Source organism: Rhincodon typus, chromosome 8 (assembly GCF_021869965.1).
Source record: "Rhincodon typus isolate 14 chromosome 8, sRhiTyp1.1, whole genome shotgun sequence".
In the NCBI taxonomy this organism is placed as follows: domain Eukaryota; kingdom Metazoa; phylum Chordata; class Chondrichthyes; order Orectolobiformes; family Rhincodontidae; genus Rhincodon; species Rhincodon typus.
Genome location: NC_063339.1, coordinates 42,644,179 through 42,663,554, shown reverse-complemented (window position 1 = coordinate 42,663,554; position 19,376 = coordinate 42,644,179).

Below are 19,376 nucleotides of genomic sequence, written 5' to 3'. Positions count from 1 at the left end.
TAGGTGTTGCCACTCCTTAGGCACCATCTCTTCACCACAAGGCCCATCTCACTGCCACTGATGCCAATGCTGGGTCACATGTTGAACTCACACTCAATCCACTGCCTGTTCCCTCTTCACTGCTGCCTTGACAATGCCAGGAGTCTCAGATCCAGGCATTCCAGACTGTAGCTGCTGCAGCCACTGCGTTGCCAATGCCAGGAGTCCCATTCTGGGCCTGCTGCAACCAGCAGTTCTTGGCTCCATTGTCAGACCAAGCCACCATTACCCTCTCGCTAAGAGTCCCACTCCGGTCGTCCTCCACCAAGATGTCACCATGCCAGCGCTGCCATCTTGAAAAGTCTGGTGCCTCCGATCATTGGAGGAGCTTTGCTGCTGCTGCCAGCCCCAAACTCAGGAAGGACGACCATGCTGCCGCTGCCAGCCCCAAACTCCGGAAGGACGACCATGCTGCCGCTGCCAGCCCCAAACTCCGGAAGGATGACCATGCTGCCGCTGCCAGCCCCAAACCATGGAAGGACGACCATGATGCCGCTGCCAGCCCCAAACTCCGGAAGGACGACCATGATGCCGCTGCCAGCCCCAAACTCAGGAAGGACGACCATGCTGCTGCTGCCAGCCCCAAACTCAGGAAGGATGACCATGCTGCCGCTGCCAGCCCCAAACACCGGAAGGATGACCATGCTGCTGCCACAGTTGCCTTCAGTGGCAGTGAGGAGCTCTGTCTGCCACTGCAGCCAACCACTGGATACAGCTGCCATTTCGCACACAGCCCACTCGAGCTGCCACACCAATTTCACTGACTAACCAGCCACAAAAGACTCCAAAGAAAACAAAAACTGAAAGGAAAAAAATGAAAGCCTGTGGGTGCAGATGAGCCCTGGGTAAGAGCCTGCACACAGCCCTGCTACTCCACCACCATCTTAAATACTTTTCATACTAATGCTCGTTACTAAAGAAGATAGCTCATATTCAAATCCCATTGATTGAATTTCATTCCTATCACTTCCAGAGTTTTATCAAATCATTTAAAAAAGCTTATTTGGATTATTGAAGGTTCTAGGAGACACGACCTCTTTCTGCCCCTTGTCTTATCACTTTTCTTTGCCATTCTTCCCTGTTTTTATGCTGTTTGTTAGGTTGCGAAGCGGTGATTGTTTATTCTCTTGAGGTCATTGTGACCCTGTTCCAGCCACCCTTGCTATATTATTTGTCTCTTGGTACTTTTAGGGGATTATCTTGTTTATACATTTTTGTTGTTGTAATCTTCCTGCTGATGGAATGGAAATTTCTCTTTACTGCCTAGAGTCATTTATTTAAAGAAAATTCAGTTGAATCCCTTAATAGAAACATAGAGGATAGGAGCAGGAGGAGGCTGTTCGGCCCTTCGAGCCTGCTCCACCATTCTTCATGGTCATAGCTGATTGTCCAACTCAACAGCCTAATCCTGCTTTCTCCCCGTAGCCTTTGATCCCATTCACCTCAAGTGCTATATCTAGTCGCCTCTTGAATACATTCAATGTTTTGGCAACAACTACTTCCTGCGGTAATGAACTCCACAGGCTCACTACACTTTTGGGTGAAGAAAAGTCTCCTCATTTCTGTCCTATATCGTCTACACCGAATCCTCATACTGTGACCCCTGGTTCAAGACACACCTACCATTGGGAACATCCTCCCTACATCTATCCTGTCCAATCCTGTTAGAATTTTTATAAGTCTCTACGAGAACACCCCCACCACCACCATTCGTCTGAACTCTAGTGAAAACAATTCCAACCTAGTCAATCTCTCCTCATATGTCAGTCCTGCCAGCCCCTGAACCAGCCTGGTAAACCTTCACCGCACTCCCTCGAGAGCGAAAGTTATTTTATCGGTTGCATTTATAATTTTAACATACCCATATAGGTGTATTTCATATGTAGTAACACTACCTAAAAATTGATTATTGTGGGATCAGACTTTCCTCTAATCTTTACTAAATAACAAACTTTGAACTACCAGGCCCTTATCAAGATTCTTCAAGAGTGTTTATCGAAACCAGTCTCTGCATCCAAGACTGAGTACCTACAGAAATCTAATTAAACTTCCCAATGTCTAATACATTTAAACTACTATTATTTTACAAATGTGTCTACTCTAATATATAATTATAATTATTTAAAAGGCCTCATTTAAGGTGAGTCAAGCTTTACCTTTCCATTTCATATTAGAACAGAAAATTTCAAATCTGACAGTTTCTATCTGAGGTACTCCTGTCAAAATATTTGAGTCTTACTGTTGGCATCCTAGTCCCAACTTATTAAGACTCTTGCGATTCTCAGAGGCATTTTCTTATCTGTCTGTTAAGGCCATGATTTGAGCTATATGAAATGCTGCATCAGCTACAATTTTCTTCAATCATCTTGTGTCAGCTAAAAAAAAACACAAGCTGCCATTTTGTCACATTCAGCTATGGGCAGCTACAGCAGGAATACAAAACTGTTTTTTCTTCCCCAGTAACATATGGCTTTACAATTTTCTAATGCCTTTGCATATGAACAAATGACATGGTCACTTAATGCTCAATTATATCATTGCATCTGAGTAATTAATCCATGTTTTTTTTTCCTTCATAACAAGTGGACAGATGGCATATGATGTCTTAAGGCAAAGAAAACCTCATCATCACTTCAAGCTGCAAATACTGTTACGAATTTCATTAATCATTTAGATATCCTACACAGATTTGCAAATCCACTAACGTCAGAAATAAAGAGCACATTATTTAAAAATTATGAATAGCAAGAATACTTCCATTACAAGTCATTTTTGCACCTGGGGACATCAAAGTCAATTCTTCCATCTCTACCATTCCATGCATCCATTTGAAAAAGCATTATGCACAGGCATAATGGGGACACATGTCACAAAGAAATATTTTACCAGTTGTGAACTGAAAGGTGAATGGGTGGAGGAGGCTTGAATTTAAATCAGGCAATGGCCTTGCAAATTAGATCTCAGTGATTCAAAAGTAATTTTTTTAAAGCTGTCTATTATTATTTTCCAGTCTTTATGCCATTCAAGACCACATTAATTGGATACCAATCAAGTTGAACACAGGTCATTAAATTTATAGGGACAAAATAAAAAATTATTGCAACAGTTTGAGGCTAAATCTGTCTTGTTTACCTACTTCTCTTTTTCTTTTGGCGCATATGTTCTTGTAAGACTTCCATTGTCCAAGTCCTGCTGTCTGCAGCACTATTACCCACATTAAGTGGTTTCCTGTAGGAGTTCCTCTATCTGGAATATGAAGAACAAGAAAGCAATGGCCAAAGGAGCACAAGCAGGTTGGGTTGTATGAGAGGTGCTTTGTGAGCACCGAATGGCTCCCACAATACTGTAGTAGATGGTTTATCAACAGCATAGAATCAAACTTGGAATACAAATAGTAACAGAAAGCCTAAAGGCTCATATACATCTGCAGATCTGACTTACTATTATGCACGGTCCTTCAGATGAATCCAAGCATAACGTATAATTCTTTACAATGTACTGCATGGAAAAAAAATGTCAGAGTGATGAACAGCCAATAAGATATCACAAGAATGCAAGATAATTACAGATGAGAAAGGACAAATAGCCTTTCTCATTTCACCAATCATTTCATCCTATAATCAAAATTAACCATTTGGTTGTACTAGATAGTATACAGATCAAATTAATCACAAAGTTTTCTAGATTCACTCAATAGGGAGGATCAAAGTATGATCAAGGAATATCATGGCTCTACTTACTTCAGGTTTGAGGATGACAACACGTTGAGGATATTTAAAAGAATGGTGATTCCATGTTCTTTGATAGGGATAGTGATCGTTCTAACTGGCCTGCCACTGTACCAAGCATTTGAGTATTCATAGCCACCAGCCTTTTCCTGAATGCCACCTCATCAGAGTCCTCACCTGTATCCTCTGTGCAGAATTCAGGCATGACTGCAAACTCACTCGTGCTCCATCTTTCTCCTGTCACAGCCGAAGGCCACTTATTATAAGTGACTCATCCTTGTGCAGATCTCACCTATACACTAACTTCTAAAATAGGGGTTTCATCATCACCAGTCACTCCTGCACCATTGACTGGCCAAGTTGCCCCTGTTGAGTTTTACAAAGGAGAAAGGCAGGAAAATAGAGTTGTGGTGAAGGGAAGGGGTATAACAAGAGATGCATGCTTACATTATCTGCAACCTGTAAATCAGAAGAGACTGTGTGATGCAGGGGATATCAGGCAGGAGTAATTACAAATGTACTGTCAGTTTCAAAGCTTTCAGTGGCGCTGCTGGTCATGGTCTCGATCAGGGCTGTTCCAATAATAGCAAGCGCCAGCTCCACCTTTTGGCTGAGGACATCTGTTCATGCCTGCCCCCTTCTGGTTGGCTGCTGCTGCCTCCAGTTATGCATCAGCTTGTCCTGCAAGAGAGAGAGTGAAATGTGTCAGTATCATAGATAGTAGGAACTGCAGATGCTGGAGAACCTTTCCGCTCCTATGATGCTGCTTGGCCTGCTGCGTTCATCCAGCTCTACACCTTGTTATCTCAGTATCATAGAGTTCAGTACTACAGTGTGACTCGTGAGGATGTGAGGTTTGCAGTAGAACCAAGTGTGTGTGTGTATTTGTGTTTGTGTGTGTGTGTATTTGTGTTTGTGTGTGTGTGTGTGTGTGTGTGTGTGTGTGTGTCAGGGGAGTGAGGTGAAACTATAAATTTAAACGTATGACCTGTCTATAAGAGGTTGTTGATAAATGAGCGATGAAATATGGTGAATTAAGATGTGTGAGAGGTGAATAGTGCAGTTGGTGGAAATGGCAGTTGAAGATGCATTCACTGACATTGACCTCTTATTAGGGCACTGAGCTTCTTCCAGCACTGCATCCAGGTCCTTAGATGACACTGCTGGTACAGACCTACTTGTCTATATGTCCCTGTTGTCTCTCTGTCATCTATGGATCAGGTATCTCTCTGCACTTCTTTCACAACAATCTTTTTATTAGTAGGAGCATTGAGTAACATAGCAGGGAGGTAATGTTTAACTTGTACAAGGCACTTATTAGAAATGATCTGGAGAATTGTGTACCATCATGGGAGCCACATTATTGGAAAGATGTGAATGCATTGGAGGGAGTGCAAAAGTGACTTACAAGGATGGTTTCAGGAATAAGAAACTTCAGTTATGAGAATAGATTGAAGAAGTCAGGACTGTTCTCCTTGGAGAGAAGGCTTAAAGGAGATTTGATAGATTTTCAAAATCATCAGTGGGCTGGACAGAATAGATAATGTGAAGCTGTGCCCCCTCTTAAAAGATAAAAGAAAAAGAGGGCATAGATTTAAAATGATGTGCAAGTGAAGCAATGGTGAAAAACAGTTGAAAACTTATAAGAAAAAACTTGTATCACTCAGCGAGTATTAGGTGTATGGAATGCACTGTTTGGAAATGCAGTGGAGGCAGGTACAACTGAGGCACTCAAGGGGGCATTGGATGATTATTTGCATAGAAAGGGTGTGCAGGGATATGGGGAAAGACAGGAGATTGGTACTGGGTAATGGAACTGGTGCAGGCATGATGAGCTGAACGGCCTTATATCCGCCCAAACAATTCAGTGATTCTGTGCTACATCAGAAAGCATTGGTGCCTATTCCCTGTGATGTTTTGCTTCAAGAAAATGACTGCAAGAATGATGTCCAGCACCTGATTTGGCTAAAAAGCTCACTCTCTTTCCCTTTTAGAGTTGCAGCCTGTTTTAATGTGATTCAGGATAGTTTGTTTTTGCTGGGCCAATCAGAGGGCAGTTAAAAGTTAACTACATTGTATGGATCTTGAATCATATGTAGGCCTGATAAGAACAGCAAATTTCCTTTTGTAAATGACCAGAATAAAGAAGGGTTTTTACAATAACTGATGATAGGTTCAACCATTACTGAATTTAAATTGCTAAGTATAGTGGGGTTTGAAATCATGTCCCCAAAATGTTAGTCTGGGGATTACTAATCCAGTCACATTACCATTACACCACCACCACCTCCCCTATGTTCTTGTACCCTCACACAATTTTGTATTTCCTGCTCAGCCACACAGCCTCTCAGCATCATCCTTGACACTGGCTGTACACAGCGATCAATTAAATAAGCAGGCCACAAAATTTGTGTGATGACTGCACCTGAAGCAAAGAGGCACAGGTTAACTGAGCCTGCTTTCAGGCCTGAACAATTTTTTCCTTTCATGATTCTAACATTAACTTGCAGGAATTTTATTGCCAAAATGCTGCATGTTAGTAAAAAAGGGTTTTCAGTGTTATATTGATGTGCAGTCAAAATCAGCACTTCAGAAATGGTTGAGCTGTCTTCAAAATTTGCCTCAAAATATTCAGTTTTCTCTTTGCCAATAAACACTCTAACTTATACACATGCACAAATTTGTGGGTGTCAGACTACAATACATCACTAGTAGGGCCAGCGTTTATTAGCCATTCATAATGCCCTTCAAGAAGGTAAGCCACTATAGTCTGTTTGACGAGATACAACCAAAAACCTATTAGGTTTTACAATTTTGATCCAGTGATGATGAAAAAAATGGTGAAATTATTATGGCAAACTTTATTATTCTCCAAATCTATAATTAAGTTTTCATAACCAAAATGTTTTCAGCAGTAGTTATGAACATATTATGCTATCAGAAACCTTGTTACATCTGATTTAACACTTTACAACCTTTTAATGAGTATTTACAGTGAGACTTACAGCCTAAGGGGACTAATTCTCATCAGTTCAGAAATTTGTAATTGATTACAATCTGCATGGACTTCAACAGCACACTCAGTGATGAAGTTCAGAATCACTAGCAACAACTTTTGGGTTTCTGTGATTAAGTATGCAACTAAGTTCACAAGTTGCTGTAAATTTCAGAGAGGTAGTGGTGACAAACACTGACAAAATCCTGGCCGTTACACAAAGACTAATCAAACTAGGACAAAACAGAAAACTTCTCTCTCCATGGATGCTGCCAGACATACTGAGTATGTCTTATGTTAGAGAGTTTGGTACAGAAAAATTGATCTGGAAACAGGGATTGGCATAAAGGCAGAACTTTTTAAAGAAGTTGGAGGTCCAGACTGGTAGTAAATGAATCTTCCTGTTTGATTTAATAATTTTAGATCATATTTGAGATTTAGAGAAGGGTAAGAATTATGGACAGGAATAAAATCAAGTAGGGGAATGTTACACTAATGCTTGTATTGTGTGGGTTATCATAGAGCTAGTCTATAACAAAACAAAATAGTTATTGGCTCTGGTATTAAGGGTAAAGCAAATCTCTTCATTATAACTTATTAATTTATTATATGCTTAATGCTACAATTAGGTAATTCCAGTGAAGAGCAGGATTACACTTGCATGGGAAGCAATGTCAGCGGCCTTGTAATTAACTAATTTGCATTCATGAGAATGCCACTCACTCTGATCACTGACTCATCCTGGAGTTATTCACAAGAATATAAAACTTGAGTTAATTCTGTTGCGTATATTTTCACCTCACTAATTTATATAATAGAGAGAAGCTCACAATACACTACTTTTAAGAACACAATTTAACCATTGCCAATATTTGGAACCAACAACTAGAAAATGTGATTATTTCATGCCATAAATCTACATTTCCGACTGGCGTTTAAATTAGCAATATTGTTGCAGCTGTGTCGCTTATTTGTCAGTTGTTTTTCAGCTTTTGAGAGTTCCCTATTTGGAATGAATTCTGTTGATCCCTTTTCAATTATTTAGAAACAAATGATGTATGAAAACATTCCCTCATGGTTATCAGTGCCTTAAGTAAACCTGGATCAAAAACAGAAGTTGCTGGAAAAGCTCAGCAGGTCTGGAAGCATCTGTGAAGAAAAAATCAGAGTTAACATTTCGGGTCCGGTGACCCTTTCCCAGAACTGATGAAGGGGTCTGAGGGAGGGTCACTGGACCCAAAACATTAACTCTGATTTTTTTCTTCACAAATGCTGCCAGACCTGCTGAGCTTTTCCAGCAACTTTTGCTTTTGTTCCTGATTTACAGCATCTGCAGTTCTTTCGGTTTTCCTTAAGTGAACCTAATGAGTTTCATCTGAATGGACTGTTCATGAATAGTCCAGAATTTGAAATATAAATCGCCATATTTATCCTGGCATAGGGAGGGAGTGTGATTGGGGAATGAGTGAAATTCCCAGAAATTGCTGAAAGGCAGACATTCTGTTGAGTTTAATGCCAAAACCTCATTATTATTTTGGTCACATTTCCTGCTAGATGACCTAAGTAAATCAGAAAAGACTTGGATAGACAAACAGGAGGCTGGAACAACACAGCAAGCCAGGCAGCATCTGGAGGAAAGGAGAAGTCAACATTTCAAATATTACCCTTCTCCAGGACTGGATGTGGGGGTAAGGGGAGCTGCAGATAAAGGTGGGTGAGGGGGGGGAAGGGTGGGTAGCAGAATGGTGGTGATAGGTGGACACCTATCTGGTACTGGGTCTTGGTGGAAGGGTGTGTGGGTCGTGGTAGTTCAACGTTTGAGAATGGAGAATTGGGAGGAATACAAAGGCCCGTATTTTGTCAAGTCAGGTTGTCTCAGCACCTCCTCCACAACAGCAGGCAATAGCAAGTCCCTATTGTTTCTGGTCATTCTCACTAGGGCAGATTAGCCCATATGCAGTATTCTTATCCTTGCTAGGCAATTTAAAACCGTGATCCCTTACCAATTGAGCGGGGTCAGACCCTTTGAGTAAATAGACATGGTTTAAACATAAAGGTGAGGCAGGGGCTTCTTTTTAATAAGACAAGTCTTCCATGTCGGTAAGTTTAACAAACCGCTTGCCTGCAGGAAAATCCAGTCTTAAGATCAAAACAGAGCAAGGGGGTGGAGTATGCCAATTGAGAAGGAGAAAAATATTGGGATTTAGCGAAGAGAAATGTGTTAGCATTTGGCAGTTGTGAGGTAGAACAAAATTGAACCATATTGTGGAGGATGAAGATGGCAATCAGAAAAAGGAAGTTAAAAAATAGAGTACGGTAGGAGGTTAGAGCAAGACAATCTCGAGGGGGAAAAGCAAAGATGAGAGGCTTGGCCAATCATAGCAGCAAGGAAAGGCTGTGATCTATGAGAGGTTTTTGTGGAAAGTCTGTGAGTGAGGGGGTTCTCATGCCTATTCTGACACAGTGAAACACTTAACAGTCAGATCTGGCTTATCCCATCTCAATTTAGAAGAGTCAGATGGTGCATGGCGGCAGCCAACATTCAGGCCAATGGAGGCCCCTGTGCTGGTCTGCTGAGGAGAGCCTTTGGAGAGATACTGTGATGTTTGTCTTTATAACTTCTTGTTTTTCTGACATTCTGACCCATGGTTATACTGTGTATAGCTGTGATATAATTTTTTTCTTCATCTCTCTATTCATAGAACCCCTACAGTGTGGAAACAGGCCCTTCAGCCCAACAAGTCCACACTAACTCTCAGAATATCCCACCCAGACCCATCCCCCTATAACCCACCTAATCTACACATCCCTGAACACCACCGGCAATTTAGCATGGCCAATCCACCTAGCCTGCACATCTTTCGACTGTGGGAGGAAACTGGAGCACCTGGAGGAAACCTACGCAGACACAGGGGGAATGTGTAAACTCCACACAGACAGTCGCCTGAGGGTGGAATCGAACCCGGGTCCCTGGCACTGTGAGGCAGCAGTGCTAACCACTGAGCCACCATGCCACCCATTTTTTTTCTTCTGTCATTACTTTCAGAGAATAAAATAAGCATTAGCATTCACCTTTCACCATATTTACAATTAACCTCTTGGCACTTAACTGAGGCATCAGCAGGGTCTGATTACTGAATGGACCCCCTGTTTATGCTTTTGCAGAAGGACCTTACATAGTGGTCTTTCCTCACTGCACCTTGGCAGCAACTGTCCCAAGCTTTAGTGCATTCCTCAGCATATAGTCCTAGACCCTGGAATGTGCCAGCCGGGGTCAATAGTTAGACCCTGGAATGTGAAACTCAGTCGGGGTCAACTCTTTCAACTGAAAGACCATCAAGCTTCTGACTTCTCCCAGAACAGTCAGCAAAGTCTCTCAGTATCCTCTTTTGGATTCTGTAACAAAGCATTGTACCTAGGTACCTTTTTACGTTAAATGGCACTATAAGTGGTGACTTATCAACTTTATGCTCAAATTCAATTCAATTCAGATTTCCCAAGCCCTCTGAAACATGGCCAGTTGGTTAATTTAAAATCAGATTGCTACTGCATTGTGGGACCCTACTTTAAATATCATAATAAAATGACCTCCTCTCAAAAATAGTTACAATCTACTGCCATACAAACAGCCATTCTCACTCATGGCAGCGGGCCACATTTCAACCTTTAAAATCTTTAAGCCATACCATGCCCCACTTTGCCCATTACAGAAAGCGGTGATTAATTTCATGTGCTCAGCTCCACATGGTTTCTGCAGTCCTACAGCAACTTAAAAGTGACTGTGCTTGTCTAGAGTTGTAATAAAGTGTTTCAGCTATAGATCTTAACTCACAAAAGGACAAACTCAACACTTCAAACTACCTTATTGTATCTCTTAGAAATTTTCCAAAGTATTTCAATGGTAGGAATTTGAAAGTGTGACACAAGTTTTAAAATATTATTCAATTTACTGAAACAGGCCTCACAAATAAATTATTTGTAAAATGATTTATCTACAATCTAACAAAATCCAATGAAAATATTCAATTCATAAAACTTTGTTTGGCCTTTCCTCAGTTGATTTGTAACATTCTCTTCAGATGGAAATATTTTTATTTCCACTTATTTTTAAATCTCCTCTCTCCCATGACTGAAAAATTGTTTTTAATCATTTATAAAGAGAAAAACTCCCCCCACCCAGCCGATTTATTTCCCGTGGGGATTTGTAGCCCTTAGTGAAACCCAAGATTGTTGTTGCATTGCACAAGGGAGGTAGTTATTTGAAACAAAAATAGAAAGCTAGTTAAGATCTGACTGCTAGGGATGTCATTTGCCTACATAAAAGGCTACATAAAAGTGTGTATAACAAGTCCTCCTTCTTTGGGCACATTTACTGAAAGAGGAAGCAACGCAGAATAGGTTATTGTAAAGCAGAGTTCACTTTTTTTCAAAGGAATACAGTAGTCCCATGATACAGTATATGATCAAGTGCAGAAAGATTTAGAAAAAGTTCACCAAAATCTGTAGCTGCTAGTTGCTCTTCTATTTTGCCAACTTCAACTCCCTCTATTTCCAAACCTGGAAACTGAATAGCTGACACAACAAGGTGCAGGGCTGGATGAACACAGCAGGCCAAGCATCATCATAGGAGAAGAGAGGCTGACGTTTCGGGCCTAGACCCTTCATCAGAAAAGGGGGAGGGGAAGGGGGTTCTGAAATAAATAGGGAGAGAGTGGGAGGCGGATAGAAGAGGGATAGAGGAGAGGATAGGTGGAGAGGAAACAAACAGGTTGAAGAGGCGGGGATGGAGCCAGTAAAGGTGAGTGTAGGTAGGGAGTTAAGAAGGGGATAGGTCAGTCCAGGGAGGACGGACAGGTCAAGGGGGCGGGATGAGGTTGGTCGGTAGGAGATGGAGGTGCGGCTTGAGGTGGGAGGAGGGGATAGGTGGGAGGAAGAACAGGTTAGGGAGGCAGGGACGAGCTGGACTGGTTTTGGGATGCGGTAGGGGGAGGGGAGATTTTGAAACTTGTGAAATCCACATTGATACCATTGGGCTGCAGGGTTCCCAAGCGGAATATGAGTTGCTGTTCCTGCAACCTTCAGGTGGCATCGTTGTGGCACTGCAGGAGGCCCAGGATGGACATGTCATCTGAGGAATGGGAGGGGGAGTTGAAATGGTTCGCGACTGGGAGGTGCAGTTGTTTATTGCGAACCGAGCGTAGGTGTTCTGCAAAGCGGTCCCCAAGCCTCCGCTTGGTTTCCCCGATGTAGAGGAAGCCACACCGGGTACAGCGGATGCAGTATACCACATTGGCAGATGTGCAGGTGAACATCTGCTTGATGTGGAAAGTCTTCTTGGGGCCTGGGATGGGGGTGAGGGAGGAGGTATGGGGGCAGGTGTAGCACTTCCTGCGGTTGCAGGGAAAAGTGCCGGGTGTGGTGGAGCTGGAGGGGAGTGTGGAGCGGACAAGGGAGTCACGGAGAGAGTTGTCCCTCCGGAAAGCAGATAAGGGTGGGGAGGGAAAGATGTCTTTGGTGGTGGGGTCGGATTGCAGATGGCGGAAGTGTCGGAGGATGATGCGTTGCTTCTTTGTTTGAAGGGGTGAGCAATCTCAGGTCTGGGGTCCACCATCTGTTGTGAGCCTCTCCCTTTTCAATTGTCTTGTCTTTGAGGAGTTGCATAAAGTGATGAAGCTATTTGGCCACATGTAACAAAAGCCAGGTGTCAGTTTGCAGTCTATAATGAAGTGAGAACAGGTACAATTACATATCATTTGACACTTTTAATGAGGTGGATACATGCAAGTTGTGAATGAAGGAGGACTTCCAAATAAAGGATGAGGGTGTAAAAGGCATTTTAATTTGGTTTCAGGATGAGAGAATCATGGGCAAGGCCAGAATTTGTTTACCACTCCTTACTGCCCTTGAGAAGGTGGTGATGAGTCACCTACTTGAATTGCCACAAGCCTTGCATTGTAAGCACAACTACAGTGCTGTTAGGGAGAGTTCCAGGATTTCAATCCAATGACAGTGAAGGAACAGTGATCTCATTCCAAGTTAGGGTGGTATGTGTTTTCAAAGGAAATTTACAAGTGGTATTCCAATGTATCTGTTGCATTTGCTCTTCGAGTTGGGAAAGGTTGCAGATATGGAAGGTGCAGTCACAGGAACTTTTGTCAGTCACTGCAGCATGTCTCATAGATGGTACATGCTGCTGCCACTGCATTAGTGGCAGATGGAAATTTTAATTGGAGTGCAGATTGAAAACAGAGTAAGTGAATACAAGATTAATGAGTGGAGAGCTTACTAAAGAGGGGAAGAGGTGCATTTTTTCACTCACCAATATTTGGTTCTTACTTCAGTGCAGAAGAAGTAGCTGGTTGGTCAGTAACTGGTAAGCAACTTTACTCATAATAAGTAATGTGCAAAATTACAGTACAGCAGGTCAGTTTGGCCAAGTGGAATGTGACACGTGGGAAGATATAAAGTACCATGTGTCCTAGACAAACACATCTGCAAGAGGTGTAACTGCATATGCATAACATTGAAATCCAGGTTTTAGAACTTGAGCAGCAGCTAGAATTACAGTGGTGCACTTGTAAGGCAGAGAACTATGTCTTAGCATGTTTAGAGAGGTTACGTCACCATAGGTTTGGAACATGCAGACAGTTTGGGAATGGGTGAATGCTAGACAATCCAAGAAAACAAGGCAGGTAGTGCAAGACTTCCCTGAAATGATCTCAACCTCAAATTGGTTTTCAGTTTGGGATAATGGTGGTGCTGATGGTTCCTGTGAGGAGCACAACCAGAGCTAAGTCTAGGGCACTATACTGCACAGAAAAGAAATTTTATGTTGGCCTTCATTGCAAGAGGATATAATTTCAGAAGTAGGGATGTCTTAATACAGATATACAGAGCTTTGGTGAGACCTCACCTACAGTATTGCATGCAGTTTGAATCTCCCTACCTAAGAAAGGATAGACTTGATATAGAGGTTCACTAGGCTGATATTGGGGATGACAGACTGTCAGATGAGAAGGGCTTGATTCAAGTGAGTCTGTATTCATCAGAGGTTAGAAGGATGAGAGGGCATCAGATTGAAAGTATAAATTTCTATCAGAGCTGGACAGAGTAGATATAGGAGGAGGATGTTTTCCCTGGTTGGGAAGTCTAAAACCAGGGGACATAGTCTTTGGATATGGGGTAGACCATTTAGAACTGTGATGAGGAAACTTATAGGGTAGTAAACCTGTGGAATTCAGAAGGCTGTGGAGACCAATTCACTAAATATCTTTTAAAGAAAGGTAATTTTTGTTTAGATTTAAAAGGCGTCAAGGGGTATGGAGAGAAAGTGAGGACATGGCATTGAGATGGAGGATCAACCATGATCATGTTGAATGGTGGTACAAGTTCGGAGGGCTAAATGGCATACTCCTGATCCTATTTTTTATGTTTCAAAATGCTTACAGGATGGATCCAGGTAGGATGTTTCCCCTGACTGGTGGGAACCAGGAGATAATTTCAGAATAAAGATATAGTCCATTTAAGACTGATATTGGGATGAATTTCTTCATTCTGAGAGTTGTGAGCCTTGAAGATAGAAATCAGTCGGAGGGCACTGTTGGCATCAATTGAAACCAATCATTCAGAATGACAACCACCTGTCCATCAAGTTGCATTACATTTTTAGTTAAGAGATACAGTGCAGCAGTGATGAAAATGAAACAAATCCAGCACTCCAGATCCGATGATCCTGTACCCACATGTCCAATGATTCATGGGTTATGAATCTGCCTGTTCAGTCACATGAATGCCCATTGGAAAAACTCATGACTTTAAATAGGCATCATCCCCAAATTTAGACAAAGACAGATTCAATCATATTTTAATTGGATATTGGATAATTAGCTGAAGTGAAAAAAAGAACAGTGGCATGAGAAAATGCACAGGTTGAGTTGCTCCTGCAGAGAGTCGGCATGGTCACAATGAGTCAAATGGTACCACAGTGTGACCATTCTATTATTCCAGTTAAGTTTCTGGTCTGTGGCAACCCCAGAAATTTGAGCTTCAATTATGATAGTGTTGCTGAACATCAAAGGGAGATGTTAAGTTTTCTACTATTGGAAATGTGCATGGCCCAGTGCTTGTGTGGGACAAACTTTACTTGCCAATTATCAACCCAAGTTAGAATATTGTCAGTGTTCTGCTCTTGTAGGCATCAACTGCTTCAGTATATGTGAAAATATGAACGGTACTGAACAGGGTTTAACCATTAGCAAAGAGTCCCACATTAATGAAACAGTTGAGTATAATGGGGCTTAGGACACTGGCTTGAAGAACTTTCATCATGACAGAATGTGGCTAATAAGATCAGAAATCAGACGACACCGGGTTATAATCCAACAGGTTTATTTGAAACCAAAAGCTTTCGGAGCATTGGGCAAAGCTCTGAAAGCTTGTGATTCCAAATAAACCTGTTGGACTATAAATTGGTGTCATTTGATTTCTGACCTTGTCCAGCCCAGCCCAACACCGGCACTTTCACGTCATGGCTAATAAGATTGGCCTCCCACAATGACAACCATTTTCCTTTTTGCAAAGAATGACCAACCAGTAGTGAATTACCCCCACTTTTTACCTATTTATGTTTAGCAAAATACCACGTCACTATATATGGAACTAAAATGAAAGGTTCACAATGATAATTTCTGAGTAGGAGAAATTAATTGCTTTTAAACAATCATAGAACAACAACCAACGAATCATAGAAACAGACAGCACAGAAAGAGGCTGTCAGCCTAATATATTTGTGCTAGGTCTTTAAAGGAGTTATCCAATTGATTCCACTGCCCTGCTCTTTCCCGTTGATCTTGTATATTTTTTATTTTAAACCTTTTCACATTTATGAAACATCTTTGATTAAGTTAGTAAGCAGCACATTCTAAATGAATTGAACTGTTCTTAAAGGTTTCCCGTTCTTTTGTTTGATTCTTTAGATTTCCCATATGGCTTATGATCGTGCTGTGAACAATCAATAAACAGCAGAAAGCACATATGATGCTAACCATGGATTGGATTTTCCATTGCTCTGAGGTGAAATCAAGCCCATGTAAGATATTAAACAGTTAGTAGTCAAAGTGTGGAAGATCCATGGGAAAATTTGAAAGTGATTTCTCAGTTTCGTTTGGAAATTAATTACAGGAGGAGTTCCAGATCATTTCATGCCTAATGAGAATCATACTGATGCAAAGATGGAAATTTGGCACACCACAAGCATTTAAAGTGCAACATCTCCCACCAACTAATAGTACAATAACTGAGGACAAAAGCATTGAAGCAAATAATGGGTACCACAAGCATTACATAAGCATTGAGCAGCAACAAATCAAATTTGTCCAATAATAAAAGATCAGAAAATGCAATTAATTGAACAGTACTTACCGCATATTATAGGGCGAGCCCTTGTAAATCCTCACTAGGATTTCTGGCATCAGGTTTGATGGCTGCCCTTGAATCTAAATTTGAGGATTTCGATAGTTATTGAAAGATAGACACCTACTCAACAATCAGCTGTTAATGGTTTAAATATAAGATGTTGTGTAGAAAAGAATGTTCTTGTGTTTTGGTGGAAGATGTCTTATACAAAAAGAGCACAGCCAGAACTTCATGGCTGAACACAAATAGAAACAGAAAATGCTGGAGAAACTCAGCAGTTCTTGTAGCATCTGGGGCGATAGAAAGAGTTAGTGTTTTGAGTCCAGTCTGTTTCTTCTTCAAAATGTTAACTCTGTTTCTCTCTGTGCAGATGCTGCCAGATCTGTTGAGATTCTGCAGCACATCCTGTTTTCATTTCAGATCTCCAGCATTCACAGTACTATGCCTTTATATGGGTGAACACAATGGTGTTAAAGTTTTGATCCACAAGGTTTAGAGGGGCAGACAGGAACATTGAAATTAGGCCACAGTCAGATCAGTTGTGACCTTATTGAATGGCATGGCAGGCTCAGTGGTTTATATGGCCTATTCCTGCATCCATTCATTATATCATAGTAGAGAACATCACTGCAGCCTCGGTTTAAATCTGAACTGAAATGTGACAATTAAGAAATTTGCTGTGCTGCCTACACTTGCTGAGTTAAGTGTGAAAGTATGACAGCACATCAATTGCTATTTTGTTTTTCGCTGTAAACTTACTGTACTAGCAAAAGAAGTGAATGCTATGCGCATTGCTAAATATTCACCTTACTTAATGCAAAAGTATGTTCATGCAAGACACCTTTAGATGTGTCCATGTTGACCTGTTGACAGATGTAGCTAATAAATAGGAAATGTGGGTGAACTTAAACTATGGTTGCCTTTCGTCTCTTTAGCCTGAAACATCAAGGCATTATTTGATATACCTCTTTCTCTTTTTACTTTGTCCCTTACTGAAGCAGACCAAAGGGTGTTCCCCCCGATTGTTGTTTTTAATTGTAAATCTTAGAAATAAAATGGAAATAAGAAATAAGTCCACAGTAGGGCAACACGGTGGCTCAGTGGTTAGCATTGCTGCCTCACAGCACCAGGGACCCAGGTTTGATTCCACCTTCGGGTGACTGTCTGTGTGGAGTTTGCACATTCTCCCTGTGTCTGTGTGGGTTTCCTCCGGGGGCTCGGCTTCCCCCCACAGTCCAAAGATATGCAGGCTAGGTGGATTGGCCATGCTAAATTGCCCGTAGTGTTCAGGGATGTGCAGATTAGGTGGGTTATAGGGGATGGATCTGGGTGGACTGGTTGGGCCGAAGGGCCTGTTTCCAGACTATAGGGATTCTTTTCTATTCTAAAATACTTCAAGATGAATTAAAAAACCTTCTGCATCTACTCTATCAAGTCCACTAAGAATGTTGTGTGCTTCAACAAGGTCATCTCTCATTCATCTAAACTCCAATGAGTGCAGGCTCAACATACTCAATCTCTCCTCATTAGACAGTCCTTCCATACCTGAGATCAGCTCAGTAAACCCTTTCTGGACTGCCTCCAACATCAATATATCTTTCCTTGGATAAGAGGCCCAAAACAGTTCACAGTATTTTAGCTGTGGTCTGACTAATGTCTTACACATAGTGTATGCTCCATTCCCTTTAAAATAAAGGCCAACATGTCATTTGCCTTCCCTTTACCTGCTGAACTTGGTACTAGCTTTTTGTGACTTATGCTGAGGGACTCCCAAACCCCTCTGTTTTTAGCTTCATGCAGTCTTTCCCCATTTAAATAATATTCAGCTCCTCCATTCTTCCTGCCAAAGTGCATATACTCACATTTCCCTCAAGGTATTCCAACTGCCAAGATTTTGCCCACTTGCTTAACCTGTCTATATCTCTCTGCAGATTCTTTTGATTTATGCTCACCACTTGCCTTCACACTTTTTTTGTGTCATCTGTAAACTTGGTCATAGTACATTCACTTTCCATGTCTAAGTCATTAAAATATATATAGTAAATATTATGGCCTCAGTACTGATCCCTATGGCACTCCTCTAGTTACAGGTTGACCCCCACCCACAATCCTGAAAATACTTCTTTCCCAATTCTCTGCCTTCTATTAGTTAGCTAATCCTCTTCATATCCCGTGGACACGATATACTAAGAAACAAGAACAAGTATAATGCCAATACAAGATTCCTTTATATCTCTCCTTTACCACCTTTATTACTCCCTTTATCTTTTGCTCTGGGCACCCCTATCATCTGTTCCACTTGTTCCTACACCCTCTCTGCCAACAACATAAATTTACTTTTCAGTTCTATGGATGCCATATCAGTCTCAAAATATTATCTCTATTTCTCAATCAACAGATGCTGCCAAATCTGCTGAGTTCCTACTGCATTTACTGTTCATATTTCATATTGCTAGCAATTGCAGAATTTTTCATTTATTACTATTTCTTATGCCATATTTGTACACAATTAAGTGAAGATTCAAACCAGCTTGTGTTAAAGAGTCAGGAATAAAGTCAGCATATTTAGACTTGTTTGTGCTCCTTCCACACGATTTGTGCCTTTGCTTCTAAACTCTACCATATATGCACCCACACTCCAACCCTTAGGCTTCTACTCCTCCAAAACTCTGCTTGCCCATATTCTATCCTGCATGTTTTCTCCATTCATCACCTTTGTCTCTGCAGATCTACATTGGCTCCTTAGTTCAATGTTTAAACTATAAAAGTCTTAAGTTCATTCAAATGTGATATTTCCCCTTCCTTCTTAATTCTTCTGATCAGGCCTTTGTGTGCATGGAGCAGATTCTGTCCATTGGGCCATTGCTACTATCTCTGCAGCTGTCTAAATTCATGCACTGGAATCTCCTCTAAATCCCACCTGCTCCACCCCAACATCCAGCTTTTTGACCAGGCTTTTTGTCACCCCATAATATCTCCTCCTTCAGCTCATTTTTTTAAAGTCCTAAGAAAGTAAGAAACATTGCTGCTGTTTTCCCATGGTTTCCAATGTTTTGAGTTTTATTTTTGATAATCTCTCATGAAGCATTTTAGAATATTTTTGCTGAATTAGAAGCATTAACAATACAAATACAAATTATTGGATACACTGCAAAAAGATATAGTGCATAGATAGAAAAGGAATGGAACTCTAATAAAAC